Source organism: Tiliqua scincoides, chromosome 3, assembly GCF_035046505.1.
Source record: "Tiliqua scincoides isolate rTilSci1 chromosome 3, rTilSci1.hap2, whole genome shotgun sequence".
In the NCBI taxonomy this organism is placed as follows: Eukaryota; Metazoa; Chordata; class Lepidosauria; order Squamata; family Scincidae; genus Tiliqua; species Tiliqua scincoides.
The window spans coordinates 211,031,621-211,053,494 of NC_089823.1; positions in this window are offsets into that span (position 1 = coordinate 211,031,621).

Consider the following 21,874-nt stretch of genomic DNA (forward strand, 5'->3'; position numbering starts at 1 on the left):
CAGAGCAGCTCATGTGATGGCATAAGCATAAGGCCCTGATAGGATTGGGCCATAAACTGTGAATTTATGGATGGCTGTGAATTTGTCGCAGTTGCATAATGGAGCCCAATGCTGTGACATCTCAAAGGTTTTTGTTTTACATCACATAACATTTTACTCACTTCAGTAAATAAAGCGAAAGTTCAGTGTTCTTCCAACTCTCCCATCTGGGAAACTGTCAGCTTTTCAAATCGGTATTTCTCTTTTTGGAGCTGGGTATATCAGCACAATTTGCTGTTATTTGCATTTGTGTTTCTTGAGTATTGAAGATCTTCAGCTCAGCTAGGATAAACCTGCTGAAATCATGGGCGTTTGTCTGATTTATAACCACCAAGGGTTTGGTGCAGTAAATATTATGCAGTGCTAACATAAGAACATAAGAACAGCCCCACTGGATCAGGCCATAGGCCCATCTAGTCCAGCTTCCTGTATCTCACAGCGGCCCACCAAATGCCCCAGGGAGCACACCAGATAACAAGAGACCTCATCCTGGTGCCCTCCCCTGCATCTGGCATTCTGACATAATCCATTTCTAAAATCAGGAGGTTGCGCATACACATCATGGCTTGTACCCCATAATGGATTTTTCCTCCAGAAACTTGTCCAATCCCTTTTTAAAGGCGTCTAGGCTAGACACCAGCACCAGATCCTGTGGCAAGGAGTTCCACAGACCGACCACACGCTGAGTAAAGAAATATTTTCTTTTGTCTGTCCTAACCCACCCAACACTCAATTTTAGTGGATGTCCCCTGGTTCTGGTATTATGTGTGAGTGTAAAGAGCATCTCCCTATCCACTCTGTCCATTCCCTGCATAATTTTGTATGTCTCAATCATGTCCCCCCTCAAGCGTCTCTTTTCTAGGCTGAAGAGGCCCAAACGCCTAGGCCTTTTCTCATAAGGAAGGTACCCCAGCCCCGTAATCATCTTAGTCGCTCTCTTTTGCACCTTTTCCATTTCCACTATGTCTTTTTTGAGATGCGGCGACCAGAACTGGACACAATACTCCAGGTGTGGCCTTACCATCGATTTGTACAACGGCATTATAATATTAGCCGTTTTGTTCTCAATACCCTTCCTAATGATCACAAGCATAGAATTGGCCTTCTTCACTGCCGCCGCACATTGGGTTGACACTTTCATCGACCTGTCCACCACCACTCCAAGATCTCTCTCCTGATCTGTCATAGACAGCTCAGAACCCATCAGCCTATATCTAAAGTTTTGATTTTTTGCCACAATGTGCATGACTTTACACTTACTGACATTGAAGCGCATCTGCCATTTTGCTGCCCATTCTGCCAGTCTGGAGAGATCCTTCTGGAGCTCCTCACAATCACTTCTGGTCTTTACCACTCGGAAAAGTTTGGTGTCGTCTGCAAACTTAGCCACTTCACTGCTCAACCCTGTCTCCAGGTCATTTATGAAGAGGTTGAAAAGCACCGGTCCCAGGACAGATCCTTGGGGCACACCACTTTTCACCTCTCTCCATTGTGAAAATTGCCCATTGACACCCACTCTCTGCTTCCTGGCCTCCAACCAGTTCTCAATCCACGAGAGGACCTGTCCTCTAATTCCCTGACTGTGGAGTTTTTTCAGTAGCCTTTGGTGAGGGACCGTGTCAAACGCCTTCTGAAAGTCCAGATATATAATGTCCATGGGTTCTCCTGCATCCACATGCCTGTTGACCTTTTCAAAGAATTCTATAAGGTTCGTGAGCAAGACTTACCCTTACAGAAGCCATGCTGACTCTCCCTCAGCAAGGCCTGTTCGTCTATGTGTTTTGAGATCCTATCTTTGATGAGGCATTCCTATTGAGGTATTGCTATTTCAATACTCCCAAGACTAAGACTGAAAGAGTTGAAGGATGATTTAACATCACAGAGCTCCTGCTGATGGTAATGATATTATACACAGAAGGTACACTAAATATGGAAAGCAGGACTGCTTCAGACATTATTTTTTAATCAGATTCACAAAGCTCTTGATCAATTCAAATCCTAAAACGAAGTCTGGAGCTCTGCAATTCAGGATATCTAGATTTTCAATTCTGATGTTCCTGTTGGATGTTAATCACCCCTAAGGCTGTGGTGATTCCACCAGAATTTTGCCTGAAGTGGAATTAATGGTGAATTGGGTGCATATCATTTAGAGGCAAAGCTTGGAAAAATTTTGAGGTAAGCCAAAAGTTTTGATAAGATTGACATATTTCTGAAGGGAGGGTTTGAACTCCTCTCAAGGGCTACAATCCTATACACTCTTACCTGGGAGTAAGTCCCACTGAATTCAATGAGATGTACTTGTGAGTAAACATGCCTAGGAGTGTACTATAGGTTCCCTAAATGTTAGCATCAAGCACAATACAAAAGGAATTTGGAGTTTCTCTTCAGCTGAGACATCAGAGAAATTCGGAGGAAGCCTATGCCATCAAGTTTTCACAGGTGATAATGCAGCTTTCTTTCTAGTGAAAAGCTTTGCCTGTTGGCTTCTTCAGATCAAACTGCTGTAAATGGGACAGGACCAGGCTGCCTCCCTCAGCATATGCACTATGTCCCCTCATTTGATGTTAGGGATTCTCTGAAATTGCCTCCAAGAAACCTCCAAGGCTATCACCTCAGAGCAAATACAAAGTCCTACTGGCCTTGAATGAAGTTACTCCATGAATGAAAGGGCTGCATTTTGTTCTGTTGTGTTAAACTTTGTCTTCTGTCCTTTATATCAAAACAAAATGAGCACACTACTGTATTTTCTGCAAGTGCAATGGCTTTTAGAGAACAAGCCTTTACATATTTACGCAGAAGTAAGTTCCACTGTATTTGGTGGTCTTACTCCCAAGTAATTCTGTATGGGATTATAGCTTTTGAGACCAATGGCTGGATAATATGTAAGTGGTTGAATAATTAGATCAGTCCTACATATTTAGTAGAAAAATTCTCTCTGAGTTCAACTGGAATTATTCTCTTGTACCTTTGCCTTAGGGAAGGGCTGAGTGAACCCTGACCCAAGGGCCAGATCCAGTGTTCAACCAAATCCTTCCCTCCTGTGACCAGAACATTCAGTTCTGGAACGTTGCACAACTGCCAGTCCTGAGATCAGGATGGTGCAACACGCTGGCCTGCTGGGATATTGCACCATAGGCTCTAGTACCAATCTTGGGACTGGCAGTCGTGCAGCAATCCGAAACCAAAAGTGCCAGCCGCACCAGGGAACGCATTCCCAGCGCACTCGGTCAACACTTTGAGCGCACCTGCCTTAGGGTCAAAGTAGATATTTATCATGTTTTCTTTTTCTTCTCTTTTTGACTCTGTGGATGTTGTTTTTAATGTAAGTAGCATCCACAGGGAGGGAGAAGCAGATTTGGATCAGGACTATAATGGGAGCAGGGAAGCTTTGAATCTTTTGCTCCTGACATGCTACTAGCACCTTCCCACCTACAGCAGTCACAGTTATAATCTACTCGCACTCCCCCTTCCAGACTAACTGAGATATAAGGTTAAAGTTCACCCTTCCTGTGGTTCTGATCTGGATCAGGGCGACTCCCACTGTTGTTTACCTTTAAAAAACAAAACAAACGCACAGCAAGACACACAGTCTGCTTGATGTCATGTCTAGCTTGACCCTAATTATATCAGCCTCATGATCCTTAACTGAAAATAAGATTCAGCAATATAATTTGGTCCAGGGAATTGTCTTAAAGAGTTTATTACAATAACAAGCAAGTTTTCCATTAACATCACAAATGCAATAACAAAAATCACTGTTTGAGAACACTGCAAATCCAGGTACTTTATTTTATTTGCGTTCTTCAATAGCGTAGTATGTTGGTTTTGGCTTAAGAGTCTCTTGTCTAATGAAACTGCTCTGTCCCTAACGCTGCGGTAAAAACTGTCATTGATAGGATTGACCTCAGCACAGCTTTCTGCAAAGCAGATGTTTAAGGCTAAAATCCTTTGCATAGTTAATTGTGGGAAAGTGTCATTGAACTTTGTAGGAATTAGAGCCCAATCCTACCCTCAACTCCCCTCCCCCATGCACCAATGTAGCCACACCAAAAAGGCATGTGCTGTATCCATGCATCCAAGAGTGGGTGGGAACGGATTGGGAGGCTTTGGAGGGGAAAGGGGAATTAATTTCCCCTTACCCCTCCATAAGCCTCTTGCTCTGCAATGGGTCTCTCAGATCTGTGCTGGCTCTGTAGCTAGTAGATGTCTGAGGAAAAGAAAGGGGTGGGGAAGATCAGAAAAAAGGAGCTAGACCCAGGGTGCACCTTTGCTGCTGGATCCACCCCCACTCACCACCTCCTGATTCCTGATCCCTAATTCTTCCCCCTCCCCTCCCACAGTCTCACCTTCTCAACGCCCACCACTGCCTTAACTGCTCTGGTGGACATGGTGGAAAATCAGTGGCGCTGTTGCGGTGCTGCTGCCTGTTGCAGAAGAGCACACAAAATGGCCACCAATGGAGCAGAATGCCTTCCACTGTTGTGATGTGTTCCAACTGCCAGCCCAATCCTCAATAGGATTGGGCTCTTTAAAAGGTTCAGTTCTGTGCATGTCTATTCAGAAGTAAATTCCATTGAGTTCAGTGAGATTTCCTCCCGGATAAGTGTGTATAGGACTGCAGCCTCAAACATGCAACATAGATGACTTTGTATTTCATTTTATTGTGCAATTTCATTGCACAGTATACCAAAGTTCGATAATGATAATAATGATTACCAAAAGATAAGCAAAGAAGTCATTTCAACAGCTCTGTGAATTCAGGTTTCCAGATTCTGATTCAGACAAGGGCTCTTGCACAAGTGTGAAGAAAGGTGTATTTCTGGACTGAATCCTCTCTCTGAAGCATTTACTAACATGGCTTGTGACATCCTAGTTTTGATGAAGATGATTAACTGGTGGAAGGATATGGACTTTTGCAAGAAAGTAACAATGTATCCTTTCAGTTTTAGAGATCACCATACATTCTCAGCCGCTCTCTAGTCAGCAGAGGCAAAGAGCATAATAAGTCACAGATTTTCTGCCCATGGAGTGTTTATGTGCTTAACATTATTCAACACCATAAGCTGTAACAGAAACTTCTGTGGATAGGGTTTGCCATCTCTGTAAACAGCTTACTGCAGCCATCACAGTTAATTTTATTAGTAGCACGCCGACATAAACCCAGTGAAGTAGCAGCTTAAGATCACATTTGTACCAAATGACTATATTGGGAATTCTAATCTTCCAGAATGCTGCAGGAGAAACAAGGATGTACTTGTGCCTTGGTCTGATTTTCCCCCCCTTAATTACTGTGTGGACTGGTGGCAAAACACGCCTTGACAGGAGGAGGGAGTAAAGGCTGGGTGATCTGCTCATCTGACGGAGTGTCCTCTTTGGATTAGGACACTGAAAGCTGTTTCAGTTAATATGTATTTACTTCATCTAGGGAGCCTTCTGTTTCCATTGCACAACTTTGTAATTTGCAGAGGAGAGTGAGTGGGTTCAAATTCAGATCCTTCTTGCATGCAAAAAGTGATCAAGGGAAGAAAAGGGGAATCCCCCCTCCCAGTCATCTATATGGCACACCAGCAAATTTTCGTTTTATTCACTCTTATTCTCTATGGTATATGCAAATAGAAACTTGCTCAGGGCTTTTCTTTGCCCTGCTCAATCATTGAGACATTGAATTCACAGTCACTGAATTCATTTCTATATGTACAAGTTAAATCAGTGCACTTGGAAGATATGCAGTGTGTTACATTCTGTTGTTTTCATGACTTTTTTCCACCACAAACACATCTTGTGAGTTTTCCATAGGGCAGTGGTTTAGCATGGGGACCCACGTTTTAGAATGAGAATCTGTCAGGACCCACCGGAAGTGATGTCATGACTGGAAGGGACATCATCAAGCAGGAAAATTTTTCACAATTCTAGGCTGCAATCTTACCCAAACTTATCCAGGAGTAAGTCCCATTTACTATCATTGTTAAAAGCATATACAGAGTAGCCTGTTCAAAGTACAGATCTGTAATATTTCCCCAAATGCAGTCACATACCATAGTAGCATCAAGTCTAATAGATTAAAAATAAAATATTGAAATGGATGGGAAACCTCCTGAAATTAGTTCGCAACCCCTGACCCACAGTTTGAGAAACACTGCCTTGGGGTTGAAACAACATGTTATGACAAGCTTGGGCTGAGTGGGTTTTCTTTTAATGGCACAGACTGAAACTGTACTGGGCTATGGTATAACCTTTTTCGTTTCAAGGCACACTGACAAGGCACTAAAATTGTCAAGGCACACCATCAGGTTTTTGGCAAATGACAAGGGACACCATGCTGCCAGTGGGGGGCTCACATCCCTATTGGCCTTACTAATAAATGACTTTCCGCCAAATTCCTGTGGCACACCTATGAACCACTCATGGCATACCAGTGTGCCATGGCACAGTGGTTGGAAATGGCTGCTCTAAGATGTAGAATGATCTGGCTCTCCACACCAGGTCAGTACCACAGAGCTCAATACTGCCTGGCAAATGTGATGACAAAATCTTCCTAGACCCATAGATGACCTACTGAACACTCCATATCACTGAAATACTAAAGAAAAAACTATAATCACTGTGGAATTGTACTACAACTCAGCTACTATTCATTTTATTTTACATTCTTTTGTGGCAATTCAAATCTAGGGGTGGGAGATCTTTGGGGCCAGTGACATGTTTGTTCAATGCTAAGGTCATATTTTAATTTTGTAGCCAGTGTTGCCAGTTTGACATGAATGACCCTGTTTTTTTAAGATTTTATTTTGTTTCTCATGAAGACAGGTGGCAAAGCTTACTTCCAGGTTATTTTGTGGCTACCTCTGGGCAGTGGCCCAGTCACTAGTTTCCAAGCTACAACCACATCCTCCCCTCTTTTGAAGGGCTGGCATTCAGGTGACCTCACCTGAGTTGTTCCCATATCAGTAATCTCCAAGTCTTGAATGCATCTGACCTGGAAGTTGTATTTGTTACTAGAAGGGTAGAAATTTTCAACCAGTGTACCACAGCACATTGGTGTGCCATGAAAAAGTCTGCTGGTGTGTCACAGGAGTTTTGAACATAGCAGCTGAAAATGCCTGAAAAACTCTTCCAGGTTCTGTGGCTCTGTTTTTAGGACAACTGTCTGTAGTAATGAATTTTCTGTCCCTCTGCTGGCAGAAGAAGAGATAGACAATTCATTACTATAGACCAGGGGTGCTCACACTTTTTTGGCTCGAGAGCTACTTTGAAACCCAGCAAGGCCCGGAGATCTACCAGAGTTTTTTTACAATGTTCATGCCATCATAACATATAACATTTATGTGTACAATGTATGTTGGTATACCTTGCATAACCACATGAGCCAATATTGCACAACACAACATAATTAACTATAAACATTTTTGTAATTACTTGAGTTTACTTTGATGACTTGCACTGAAGTGAATCAGCCAAGTATGCATAGTCTGGACAGTAGCTGCTGACAGCCAGCTTCAAGCACACTTCCAAATGTTCATCAGTCACAGTGGAACTTAATGATCTTCATGTAGGAAAAGGCTGACTCACATAAATAAGTGGAGCCCTTCCTGTCTCAGGTGCTCTTATATCCCTGAGGGCCCTATTGCCTTCAAGTGGCTGCAGCTGTGCAGCACACTCTGCTGGATGCCCAGGCCTTACCCTTAAAGGGGCCACTGCTGACACCACATCTACCTCCTCACCAGATCTTCCTCGATTCCAATGCAAGTGGGGGGGGAGCAGATCTCTATACAGACCAGTGCAAAAACAGGGGAAAGGTGTGGGGGGGGGGAAGATCTCTATATAGACATCACAGCAAGACCAGTGCAAAACCCCTTGCACACAGAACCAACAGATGGAAGTTGGGGGGGGGCAGATCTCCATACATACCAGTGCAAAAACAGGGGAAAAGTAAGTCAGCCCCAGTAGAGTCAACGGGGCTCACTCCCAGGGATGCGTGGACGGGAGAGAAGCCTGCAAGCGGCTCCTCTCCAGGTCTGCTCACGAGTCAGCCCCAGTAGAGTGAAAGGGGCTCACTCACAGGAATGCGTGGATGGGAGAGAAGCCTGCGATTGACTCATTTTGCCTCACGATTGACCAGTCGATCTCGATCGACGTATTGAGCACCCCTGCTAAAGACAGTCACCTGAAAACAAAGCCATAGAATTGGGAAAAGCTAGAAGTGACATCATAAGAGGCAAAGACCATAGAGAAGACTATTGAGGTCAGTGTGCCATGAGAAGAAAAACAATGAAAATCACTATATTAAGCGAAGAATTCTTTATTACCTTTCTGTGGTTGTAGGAGCAAACAGGAGAAAAGAAGTGTTGAAAAGCTCATATAGAGATCTTTAGATGAGACTTGGGGGGAGGTTATACTTATTCCAAAGCTGTGTATAAGAAATTGCTTCTACCTATTCATCTGCAAAGCCTGTTTTTAAAAATGCATCCTCTAGATAAATGTTGATACTTTAAATTGTGTTTCAGCATGACATATAAGCCAACACAGTGAGCCAGCACATCTAAGGGGAAAAAAAGTTTCTTTTTCATCATAGAGAACCTCAGGTTAATTCAATCAAAGTACAAAAATGAATGCAACTTCTTCCTTTGCATTAGTCAAATGAGGGGAAACTTTTGTATAAAATGGTTTAAAAAACAGCAACCAACCCCCAATCTTCATGCTTTCAACAAACAATGATATCAATAATTGCTTAACCTTGTTCTTCCTGCCACTCTGGTTAATAGGGGCCTAGTTCAGTCTGGAGGGTACTTCAATCAAAAAACTTTTCAAAAGGAACCCACTTTGATATTTTGCTGCTTTTATAATCAGTCGTGAAGCCTGCTGAATGTATATATCATAGACTGCACATTTTTCCCTCTCTGCTAACCACTGGCCTAGTTCCCAGTGATGAGTCCTAAAACTGTCCGTGCAATATGGGTAGAATATAGCGCTTTTATCTTAGAAGGGGCTGCATTTCACACCTCTTACTCATCATTAGAAATTGGCTGGTATTCCTGATAACTGCTAATGCTAATCCTCAGTGACAGCTTCTTTAGACTCAGAATCTTTAGTTTCTCTGAGCAGACTTCCATCCTCCACCTCCACACATTTTTTTTCCCCCCTGCTCATTTATTTTGCCAAGTCCCCCAAATGCCCTTTCTTTGGTCATATCCTCACAGCCACCCCCTTCATTTTGTTGCTTGTTCATAGGATAACAGGAGCTCCAAGTAAAATGTATGTCCAGAAAATATCTGTAATGATGAGAGAAGCAAAAACTGCTTTGTTCACTGGCATTTTTATCTCTGTTTCACAGAATATTTCTGAGGAGGAGGGGTGTTTGTGACTGTGAATTCCTAGAGCAGTGATTGTCAGTGTTTTTCTTTTCCAGCACACTGACCTCTATGGTCTTCTCTATGGTCTTCACCTCTTGTGATGTTACTTCTGGTTTCCATGAGACTCTTCCAGGTTCTGTGGTTCTGTTTCTAGGGCAACTCTGTGTAGTAATGCATTGTCTGTCCTCAGAGTAAGAGGGACAGGCAATCTGTTCCTACAGACAAACAGAGCCACAGAACCTGAAAGAGTTTTTTCAGCAATTTTCAACCACTGTGCTCCAAACTCCCATGAAAGACCTGTGAACCTTTCACAGCACACCAATGTGTGCAGCAGTTAAAAATCTCTGTCCTACAGAAAATGTGACAAAGAATGTTAAAATATTAACCAATAGATTTAGGAATAGATAACCCAAGTGACCCAGCCACAGTTGCTTTGTTTTTGATGGACCACAGCTGAGGGGTAGAGCATGTACTTGTCATGTTGACGAGCTTGGGTTCCATCTCCAGCATCTCCCTACAGAGCTCAGAATCCTGGAGAGGTGCACATTCTGTGCAGTCACTGCTGAGCTAGAAGGATTCAATAAACTACAGCTTCCTTTGGAAACACCATTGGAAACATATAGGGGGAGAAGGAAATGCCCAAGGGTAAATGAGAATGATAAAGCATTGCCCAAGTACCCCCAAGAACTTACATGAGACAAGGTAATATTTGTTATAAAACAGAGCCACTTTATTAATTTCACAATTCAATAAGCTTAAATCCCGCAGCAGATTCTGTCTACCAAACTCCTCTCCTTTTAATGGGGGAACCTACCCGGAGGGAGACAGATGCAATTGTTCACATTCTCCTTGGGCATTAATACCTTGAGTATAACCAGAACTTGGCTCATGCCAAACTGGTTTTCACCACTAGCCCCTGAAAAGGGGATCAAGGCAGCCAAATTACTTAGCTCATTCAAAGCTGGAAAGCCTTTAGAATAGAAATTCAGGCTTTAAAGGTCACCAGCCAGCATCTCTGAGCCAGATAGCCACCGGCAATCGGTGCTGGCTTCCCCTCTGGCCCTTGCATACCTTGGATGCACACCCAATCCCTACTCCTAGTCCCAGTCCCTTACTAGTGACCAGTGCTGGAATTGACTAAACTGACTAATATAGCATCTCACCAAATAGGTTAGGCAGAGACAACACTATGGTTTGCATTACCTGGTGCGATTGTTCATTGCATCTTACCCATTGTTATGTATGTAAGTTATGCAGGATCGAAATACTGCATAACTGATTGGCCCAGACTTATGGTTGGCCAATCGGGTGATGGATCAAAATCCTACCATCCGATTGGCCCTCTAGTTTGTGTAAGTTCTGGCCAATTGGGTGATGGATTGAAATCCTACCATCCGATTGGCCGTCTAGTTAAGGTTTCAATTGCACCAATCACAGGCAGTCGGGGCGGAGTTAAAGGCTATAAAAAGCCAGGGGTTTGCCTTGTATTTTGCTAGGTTCTGTTCTGAAGATGGAATAAACGTATTGAGCTGTTATCACTATGCCTTCCTTTATTCACATGGACCCAGTATATAACACCCATAATGTACCTTCTCCTGTACCAGACTATGTAGCATAAATTACAACAACATATGCACAGCCTAAATGCAACTGCATTGCTGCAGTTTATGCAACCCCAATTATTTATTTGTTTGTTTGTTTGTTTATTTATTTATTTAACAGTACAAGTCACCCAACAAATCAGGAACCAAATAAGAACTGACTCATACTAATCCTTTTCCCTGCTGTGTCATAATAACACCTCATTGGCTCTCAGAACAATCACTCTCATTGGTTAGTTCTGAGTTAAAGCAATCCACTTTTTGTTACATAAGGTAGTCATGTTTTCTTTTTCTGGTTATTTGTCTTTTGATAACTTTTGATAGAATAGAGATATTTCAACGTGTCTTGTTTCATTGCATTCTGCATTACATTCCACATTGAATGATATATAATGTGATCGTATTATTCAAAAATACTAAGATTTTCATAATTTTTGCCAGTAGTGGTTCCCCCCCAGGAGTGTGTCACCCAGTGGCCCGCACTCCCCTCTTTCCCCTTGTAGTGATGCCACTGGGGGTAGGCAAAAAAAAAAAAAAAAAAAAAAAAATCCCTGCCAATGCGCCAATTAGGCAGAGAGCAAAAAATTCCTACCTGACCTTCAAGGGCACTCAGCTAATCTTAGACTATCCCTAGAGCAGGTGGGACGGGTGCAGTGTTGGCAAAAACAGCTGAGAAAACACCAAAAGAGTGCCCCCTCTCCAGATCACCCGATCAATGAGGGCTCTGCTTGCCTCATGCAAGGGTAGGGGATGGACAAGAAAGCCAGTTGTACCTCAAAAGGATGGCATGACCACTTCCAGATACCCTGTGTCTTATTTTTATCCCATTGTTTCTTAACAGTGGTTAAGGAGGAGTGTGGTCTATTTATTTCTCTGCTGGACAAATATAAAAAAGAACAATGTGCAAAAATGATCTTAGGTAGAGAATCTCTTCCATAAGCCCACAATAGCAACCATCGGCAATGCTGAATGCGTGAAGATTGTGTGCAGATATACTTTTCTTGGTACATTTCCATTGTTTAATTCAGTGTATCAATAAGCAGGGAAGTTCTTGTTTACACAGCGTAGAACGCAGCAGCCATTGTCATGGCTCTCACCCGTGAAGCTCATTTCACATCTTGGCAGCCTCTTGACTGAAATGTGCAAGTAATTATGTTCCCCATCCCCGCAGTCATATTGTGGAATTGCTTAGAATTACAGGTAAAGGCTGGGATGGTTTCAGTCTCCAGTGTCCTTATATCACTGATCAGAGAAAAGACCTAAACATTTCCAGTGCAGTTTTCTTTTGGAAAAACCTGCAGTAAAATTCCCAACTTTTCTTTCTTTCTTTCTTTCTTTCTTTCTTTCTTTCTTTCTTTCTTTCTTTCTTTCTTTCTTTCTTTCTTTCTTTCTTTCTTTCTTTCTTTCTTTCTTTCTTTCTTTGAATTTGTTTAATTTTTCAGGTCAATACAATGCAAAGAAATACAAAAGGTGTTCTTTGGAACATCAACAACCTGTGGTGTTTCTGTGGGAAGTAGTGAAGAGGGCTAATTCCATGCTTGGGATCATTAGAAAAGGTATTGAGAATAAGACAGCTAGTATGCTGTTGCACAAATCAATGGTAAGGCCACACCTGGAGTATTGCGTCCAGTTCTGGTTGCCACATCTCAAAAAGGTTATAGTGGAGATGGAAACGGTGCAAAAGAGAGCAACCAAAATGTTTACTGGGCTGGGGCACCTTCCCTATTAGGAAAGGCTACAGCGTTAGGACTTCTTCAGTCTAGAAAAGAGGTGCCTGTGGGGGGACATGATTGAGACATACAAAATCATGCAGGGGATGGCAGAGTGGATAGAGAGACGGTCTTTTCCTTCTCACATAACATCAGAACCAGGGGACATCCACGAAAGTTGAGTGTTGGGAGAGTGAGGACAGAAAATATTTCTTTACCCAGTGTGTAATTAGTTTGCGGAACTCTTTGCCACAGGAAGTAGTGATGGCATCTTGCCTGGATGCCTTTAAGAGGGGATTGAACAGATTTTTGGAGGAAAAGTTCATTACGGGTTACAAGTCATAGTAGGTATGTGCAAGCTCTTGGTTTGAGAGGCAGGCTGCCTCTGATTGCCAGATGCAGGGGAGGGCACCGGGATGCAGATTGTGTCTGTTGTCTTGTGTGCTCCCTGGAGCATTTGGTGGACCACTGCGAGATATAGGGAACTGGACTAGATGGGCCTTTGGCCTGATCCAGCAGGGCTCTTCTTATGTTCTTAAGTAGTCTTGTGTCCTATTTATCATCTCTCCCCTCCAGGCACTTTCTGGAGATGCTCTAGAAGGATTTCCTGCTACAGGCAGGGGGTTGGACTACATGACCTTGTGGTACACTTCCAAATCTATGATTCTGTGCCTGACATATCACTGGCCTCTTTCTCTGTATCTAGTGCCCAACTTTGTGTATGTATGTGTGAGTGAACACCCGGAGATGAAAGAGAAAGCAAGATGATAGTTGTGGTGTTGGTGGTCATTTAGTTTTACTTTAGTGATGATGCACTAGTGATGATGATACTTTAGTGATGATTTAGTGATGATGCAAACATCATCATGCTGTACAAGAACAAAGGTGACAGGGGTGACTGCAACAACTACCGCAGCATCTCTCTCCTTAGCGTTGTAGGAAAGCTGTTTGCCCGAGTTGTACTAAAGAGGCTCCAGGTACTTGCAGAGAGTGTCTATCCAGAATCGCAGTGTGGATTCCGAGCCAACAGGTCCACCACTGATATGGTATTCTCCCTTAGACAACTGCAGGAGAAATGCAGGGAACAACGACAGCCACTCTTTATAGCCTTCATAGATCTCACGAAGGCTTTCGACCTGGTCAGCAGGGATGGCCTCTTCAAGATTCTCCCCAAGATTGGATGTCCACCCAGGCTCCTCAGCATCATCAGATCCTTCCACAAGGACATGAAGGGCACTGTTGTCTTTGATGGCTCCACATCACACCCCTTTGACATCCGAAGCGGCGTGAAACAGGGCTGTGTTCTTGCACCAACCTTGTTTGGGATTTTCTTTGCTGTCCTGCTGAAGCAGGCCTTTGGAACTGCAACAGAAGGCATCTATCTCCAGACCAGATCAGATGGAAAGCTCATCAACCTCTCCAGACTAAGAGCAAAATCCAAAGTCCAGCTGAAATGTCTGCGTGACTTCCTCTTTGCCGACGATGCAGCTGTCACTACCCACTCTGCCAAAGATCTCCAGCAGCTCATGGATCGTTTTAGCAAGGCCTGCCAAGATTTTGAACTGACAATCAGCCTGAAGAAAACACAGGTCATGGTTCAGGATGTGGACTCACCTCCCTGCATTACAATCTCTGAGCATGAACTGGAGGTTGTCCATGACTTTGTGTACCTTGGCTCAACGATCTCCGACACTCATTCTCTCGATACCGAGCTAAACAAGCGCATCGGTAAAGCAGCTACCACGTTTTCCAGACTCACAAAGAGAGTCTGGTCCAACAAGAAGCTGACGGAACATACCAAGATCCAGGTCTACAGAGCTTGCGTCCTGAGTACACTTCTGTACTGCAGCGAGTCATGGACTCTTCGCTCACAACAGGAGAGGAAACCGAGCGCTTTCCACATGTGCTGCCTCCGACGCATCCTCGGCATCACCTGGCAGGACAAAGTTCCAAACAACACAGTCCTGGAACGTGCTGGAATCCCTAGCATGTATTCACTGCTGAAACAGAGACGCCTGCGTTGGCTTGGTCATGTCGTGAGAATGGATGATGGCCGGATCCCAAAGGATCTCCTCTATGGAGAACTCGTGCAAGGAAAGCGCCCTACAGGTAGACCACAGCTGCGATACAAGGACATCTGCAAGAGGGATCTGAAGGCCTTAGGGATGGACCTCAACAAGTGGGAAACCCTGGCCTCTGAGCGGCCCGCTTGGAGGCAGGCTGTGCAGCATGGCCTTTCCCAGTTTGAAGAGACACTTTGCCAACAGTCTGAGGCTAAGAGGCAAAGAAGGAAGGCCCATAGCCAGGGAGACAGACCAGGGACAGACTGCACTTGCTCCCGGTGTGGAAGGGATTGTCACTCCCGGATTGGCCTTTTCAGCCACACTAGACGCTGTGCCAGAACCACCTTTCAGAGCGCGATACCATAGTCTTTCGAGACTGAAGGTTGCCAATACAATACAAAAAAAAGTTTTACTTTGTATTTGGGAAAAGAATGGCTTTAATTCTCACATGACTTCTTTTGTAAACATATTCATCATTACTCACTCTGTGACTCAGAAAATGATTAGCTCCTAAGGGCAGCTCTTTGATGAAGTTTGCAAATTAGTTTGAGAAGTCTGTAAGAACATCCTGCTTCTCTTTATAGGCTTCAGGTTGCAACCCCAGTATATACATGATAAAGAATATTTTAGGAAAACAGCACAGTTTTGGTTGCTTGCCTAAATGCATGGAAACCAAGGAAGCTCAAAGCTTGCCTTCACATCTCTATATCAATTATACATCAAAGGAATATTATGGCTCTGCTGTTAACCTGTACAAAAATAAGACAGAATTAAGCAGCAGTTTGTCACAGCCCAGTCCAAACTAACATTGACGACAACAGAACAGAAGTTCTGCTTTTGTAAATGGCTGTATGGAGATGCATTTGAGAACCACTATGGTGTTTCCCAATAGGATTGGGCCATTCCAGTCTTTGACCCACAGAATTTTAATTCCGTGGCTCTTTTCACATGTTCATAGCACAGGTAACAAACACACATGAGGGAAGTGGAATCATAGTGTCAAACCTCAGTTCCTGACCTGCACATCTTCACTAGTCCTACTCAGACTTTGGGAACCCTGTAAATATTTGCAAGGGAGGAAAAGGGGAGGGGGCAGCAACATGATCAGGACAATCGTGCTGCTGCAGAGGAAGGAGGAGATTTTTCCACTTACCTGGGGGCCGCTAAGGCTCTCTGGTGGGGCTGAGGAGCCTGCGACCTCCACTGCAACCCTCCCAGCAGCTTCAAAGTCCTGTAAAAAGCAACAAATAAAAGTGTTCTTGTTTTTGTCTTGAAACTGCAAGTGGTTTTTTTCCCTTTTCATAGAAGTTTGAAGCTGCTGAGAGGGCTGCAGATGGGGTTGCAGGCTCCCCAGACCCTCCAGAGATCCATAGTGAACCCGAGGTAAGTCGGAAAAACCCTCTCCTCCCCAGCAGCAGCACGATCATGTTGCTGCTGATTTTCCGGTTCCTCTGATGGGTTGTGACCCACCCATTTGGGCACCACTGCCCTAATGCATACAAATGCATGTGCCATAGGGAGTGTACACATAGTTGCAGACCCTGAAAAAGCGAGGTCCTTCACCACATGCAAAACACCTATCTGGCACACTTTATAAATGGATGTGGTTCCTACAGTTAGTATATTGAACATCTCTAGAGTGGGGTGGAGCTGTGGTGGGCCTCTCCAGCCCCGCACCCCAGGGCAAAGGTCTGCAATTGCGCCCCCATGGAATTCCGCTGCTGTCCTGCATGCAAATCTGCCCCCCCCCACTTACCTGGAGTGCACAGTGCCTTGTGTGACTCTAGGACAGAGGTGCTCAAACTTTCAACTTTAGGGATGCTGGACCTTTAACAAGTGTATAGAAGAGAGAATTTCAGCAGGTGCAGCTTGTCATCTGTGGGATGACAAGTTGCACCTGCTGAAATTCTCTCTTCTATACACTTGTTAAAGGTCCAACATCCCTAAAGTTGAAAGTTTGAGCACCCCTGCTCTAGGATGTGTTGGGGAAGTTTCCCAACATGTCCCAAGATGTCCTAGAGGTTCCCCAATGCTTTAAACTGTGCTCTGGACAAACCAGAAGCACAGTTTCCGACCTTGTCAGGAGCCTCAAAGAGGCTTCTGCAGGGTCCTAAAGGTGTGCGAGTCTCCGCGCCCGGGACATTTGCCCCATCAGCTGAATGGGAGGCTTGCCACTGGGGTGGGGCTTGTTGCCATAACCTCAATTTATTTATTTTAAACATTTATACCCCACCTTTCCTAAAGCTCAAGGCGGATTACAAAACTTAGCACATAAAATACAGCATAAAATGATGCCCTCTAAATGTAGTAACTGTACAATCGATGAATGTGTGAAGTGATAATATGCTGCGCAGAACGTTGGTTGAATAAAGAGAACTGTTTATAAAGTAGCAACTTACTACCATGTTCATGTAATCACTTGCTAAGGTGGTTGGTCTGTATTGCCCTGCCAATTTGTGGGGGATGCTTTACTCAGGTGTGAAAGTATGATAAAATCTGTCGATGTTACAAACAAGTGTGTTACCAAGTGGTTACAGAGACATTGCAGTAAACCACTACTTTGTAAAGAGAGGAATCTCGTAAGCATAGACTTCACTGATTCCTTCACTGAAAACTTAAATAAGTTTTCTTATTTTAAAAAGAAGAGAGGAAACTTTTAAGAATCAAACAACATTAAACCTGTGTCACTTCACTTTTTTGACATTTAATGATTCAGTGTTGAATGTATGAATTTACTCCACTGAAAACTTTTTGTTTGCTATGAAGTAATATGGAAGTGTTATCTGTTCTATGGAATTAACTTCTGAAATTACTACCACAAGATGACTTTAAAGGGAATTGCAACAAATTCATAGGGATCTATTAATGACTATTAGCTAGGATGGCTAAATGGAACCAAGCCTGTCTCTGCTTTCTAACTGCTGCTAAACAAATGACCAGGCAGGCTTCTTGCTTTCATTTCTTCTTGTACATTTCCCAGGAGCACCTGACATATGACTGTTGGAAAAAAGGGTTTTGTGTAGATGGTCATTTGGTCTAATCCAAGCAGGGTGGTGCAGTCCAGCACATTGTCTGATGCCATCTAGGGTCTGCCATCTCTACACTACAAAAAATAAAAATAAAAATAAAAAACGCCAAAACCCTTCCTGTACTCCTCACACGCTGCTGTGAAACCTGGAAGCGTAGACCTCCTGTTTCAACATGATCGCTTGCCCTGTCCCTCTAAACCAGCAATTTTCAACCTTTTTCATCTCTCAACACACTGACAAAGTGCTAAAACTGTCAAGGCACACCATCTTTTGTTACCATTGACAAGGGACACCATGCTGCTGGTAAGGGGTTCAAATGCCCAAATTGCCCTACTAATAAATGACCCTTCCCCAAAGTCCCATGGCACACCTGGACCATCCGTGGCACACCAGTGTACCACAGCACAGTGGTTGAAAATTGCTGCTCTAAACGAAACCAGAAGTCATAAGAACATAAGAAGAGCCCCACTGGATCAGGCCATAGGCCCATCTAGTCCAACTTCCTGTATCTCACAGCGGCCCACCAAATGCCCCAGGGAGCACACCAGATAACAAGAGACCTGCATCCTGGTGCCCTCCCTTGCATCTGGCATTCTGACATAACCCATTTCTAAAATCAGGAGGTTGCGCATACACATCATGGCTTGTACCCCGTAATGGATTTTTCCTCCAGAAACTTGTCCAATCCCCTTTTAAAAGCATCCAGGCCTGGGTTTCATGGCAGTAAGTGAGGAGCACAGTAACGAGGGGAATGTTTGGCATCTTGCTCAAGTAAGCAGGAAGCAGATTGTTGCAGCTTGCATTGGCAGTAGGTTGAAGGGGGGGGCAGGGGCAGTAGATTCAGCGTGGAAGGCATCCTGAGGGCGCAATCCTAACCCATTTTATCAGGACTCTCCAGCACTGGCATAGCAGTGCCATTGGGACATGTGCTGCATCCTGCAGTTGGGTGTCACTCACAGAGGCCTCCTCAAAGGCAGGGAATGTTTGTTCCCTTACCTCAGAGCTGCATTGCCCTTATGTCAGTGCTGGAAAGCACTGACATAAGTGGTTAGGATTGCGCCCTGAATCTGCCACTCCTCAGACCTCTTGCAATCTACTGCTGATGCAACCAGCATCTGGTGGCTGCATAGATGGATGGTAGATTCAAGCGGGCTCCTCTTATGTTCTGTGACTGCTCATACACATTTACAGTCATCCTTTCCCATTGCCTACATCAAGCGATAACAGCACATTTGTGAAGCAGGCCTCCACCTACCTCAAACAGCTTCTGTACTCAGAGTGTTAAAATTTTGCTCTCTCTTTTGCTCTAGAAAACACTACAAAAATGACCTGTAACAGGAGAAAATTACATGAATCTGGCTTTCTTCAGTGAAATGAGCACCCTGCAACACTACTAATTAAGCTTTTCGTGGTCACTAAACATGGGGAGCTCTGCCACTGAACCAGCTTTCCATGGTAGCAAAGGAAATATAATACAGAAATGCCATTGACCTGTTGTGACTTATGAGACTTATGGAAAGACCACCCTCAAATAAATAAAACAAGATCTTTTAAAATTTCTTCCTCACGTTTTGGAAAAGTGCATAATGTTTGAGACCACTAAATATGTATTTATTGTGTGACACTGCCAGAGTTATATAAACCTCAAAGTGAAAGCTTTTCCCATAACTGCTGACTGAATCTAAAATTATAATAAGAGATTTTTCCCCTCTCAGCTTCTCTGGACCTCAGAAATGCTATAGATTCCAGAACTGAAACACTAAAGGAAATGCATAAATAGGGAGTCTGATTAAGTGAAAAGGCATTTACGAATTCATGAAGAGACTCCTGGGAAGAAGGCAGGCTGACCAAGGAGAGTTGTTCCTATTGATCAGAATGCATGCCCTTCTTCCTGTTTTCCTTGTTTATTGGGCAAGAAGCTGAATGAGGAAAAAAAACTGGTAGTTTCCGTTTGCTGCCACCATTCCAGGCTACAGAGACCAGGCAGGCAGTCCATCTGGGAAACCACCCCCCTTCCCAGAAGAGCACTGAACTCCAGAAGTTCTTATCAAAAATCAATGCCAGAATAGAAACTGCAGGGTGAAGAGATGTGGCAATCCTCTGACTTCCCCATGAGGATGGACTACACAGAAAAAGAGTAAAACTATAATTAGTTTATTAAAATTCCAAAAGAAAAGGAAATAAACAAAATGGGGTGGTGGAGGTGGGTAGAAAAGTGCAAACCAGTTGATTGAAACAGCTTGAGCTCAGCTAGATGAGCACAAAGAAAATGTTTGATCAAGTGGCTGCAGTAACCATTAATGTCCAGCAGATGGATGTGGCATGCTGCTCAACAACAATGACCTCAAGGGTCCCGCCATGTGTTCCCATTTTAAAGCTACGAAAGTAAGCAGATGGGCTTGGAGTACAGTTGGCAGACACACAGTCCAATCTGGGCTCTACTGTGGAGCGTCTTATGACAGTGGAAGGGAGTTCTGCTGTCATAAAATGGCTGCTGCAGCATTGTGCAGAGGTTTGCTAGTGGCCATTTTGGGCCACATGTGGTGGCAGTGCTCCCCCTCCATCACCAGTTCCCATTGCACTTGAGAGAACAGGCATGGCAGTGGAGGAGGCAGAGGGTGGGCAAGGAGGGGGCAAAGAGGGGGCAAAACTGGGCAGGGAAGGGAGAGAAATGGGAGCAGGGAGACTGTAGGACTGGGTGAATCCAGGGACAATGGCACTTACCGGATCCTGTCTCCTCTTTTGACAGCCTCCCCTGCCCCCTTTGTCTTCTCAGACTTGCACCAGCTAAAGAGCTGGCACAGCCTGAGGAGACCCATTATGGAGTAGGTGGCTCCAGCCCTTCAAAGCCTCCCAGTCTGACCTCCCTACTTGTTTGCAGTGTGGCTTATTTTTCAGCACACTCGTTTTCAGTGTGGCTGTACCAGCAGGGAGGAAAAGGGTAGGACTGAGTTCAAAACCAAATAAATTACACAGGCCAACACACATTTTTCTGCCTTAAATGTTATACCAGTTCCTGGGTATATTTGGGGTGCTGATTCCAAAAATGGCATCCGTTTTGCCCTGTCAGGTCTAGTTTTGGAGACACGGCATAACCTCCTTAGTGAATGGTTCAAGCAGATGAGGAAGCCTACACCATGGCTTCCTCATGAGGAAGCTGCTTGAACCATTCACTAAGGAGGCTATGCCGTGTCTCCAAAATTAGACGTGATAGGGCAAAACGGATGCCATTTTTGGAATCGGCATCCCAAATTCATATCAAACCACCATAAAGTTTGGGAAAACTTTTCTGACTCTCAGTTTTGTAGGCCTGTGTTGTCTGACTCTGGATTTCTAGAAAATGAATTCTCTATCTTATAGTTACATTTGTCCAAGGAATCCTGGTCGTCGTCCTGCTTTACTGGCAAGCACAGTCCTTGGGTGTTCTTCCTTGTACCAGTATAGACCTAATACTGGGCAGAACACATAAGCTAAGCAGAATAACTGCTCTAGGCTGCAATCCTATCCACACTTCCCTGGGACTAAGCATTGATTCTAATGGAACTTACTTCTGAGTAGACAGGCATAGGATTGGGCTTCCAGACAGGAAGACGGACCCTGAATCCACATTCAGCACATGTGTGGTAAATAATGGCGTTTCCAAACAAAGAATGCTGCAGAATGACTGCTGAACCTGATCAGGAGCTTGAAAGTGTGAACAAAAATACAGAAAAATAGACCAAGAATAGGAGCGGGGGAGGGGGGATCTTCATCAGACTTCCCAAGATTTTAGACACCATCAATTAGAACTTTCAAATGCATGTCCCATTACAATGAAGAGAAGCTGCACGAGAGTTCATTAATGCCATCACTGTTCATTTCAAAGGAGTTTATACAGGAGAACTTTCCAGTAGATTCTGCATATTGGTTTCTTCTGAAATTGAACATTTCTCGGTAGCCGCAGAGAGTAAGGCTACATGAATGCTCTTTTATGGTCAGAGTGCATTCTCGTCTTGGAGGGCAAACATGTTTCCACCAGCTAAGCAAAACATCAATTTTAATTTTGTGAAATCACTTGTTTTCGTTGGAAATAAATACAAAAAG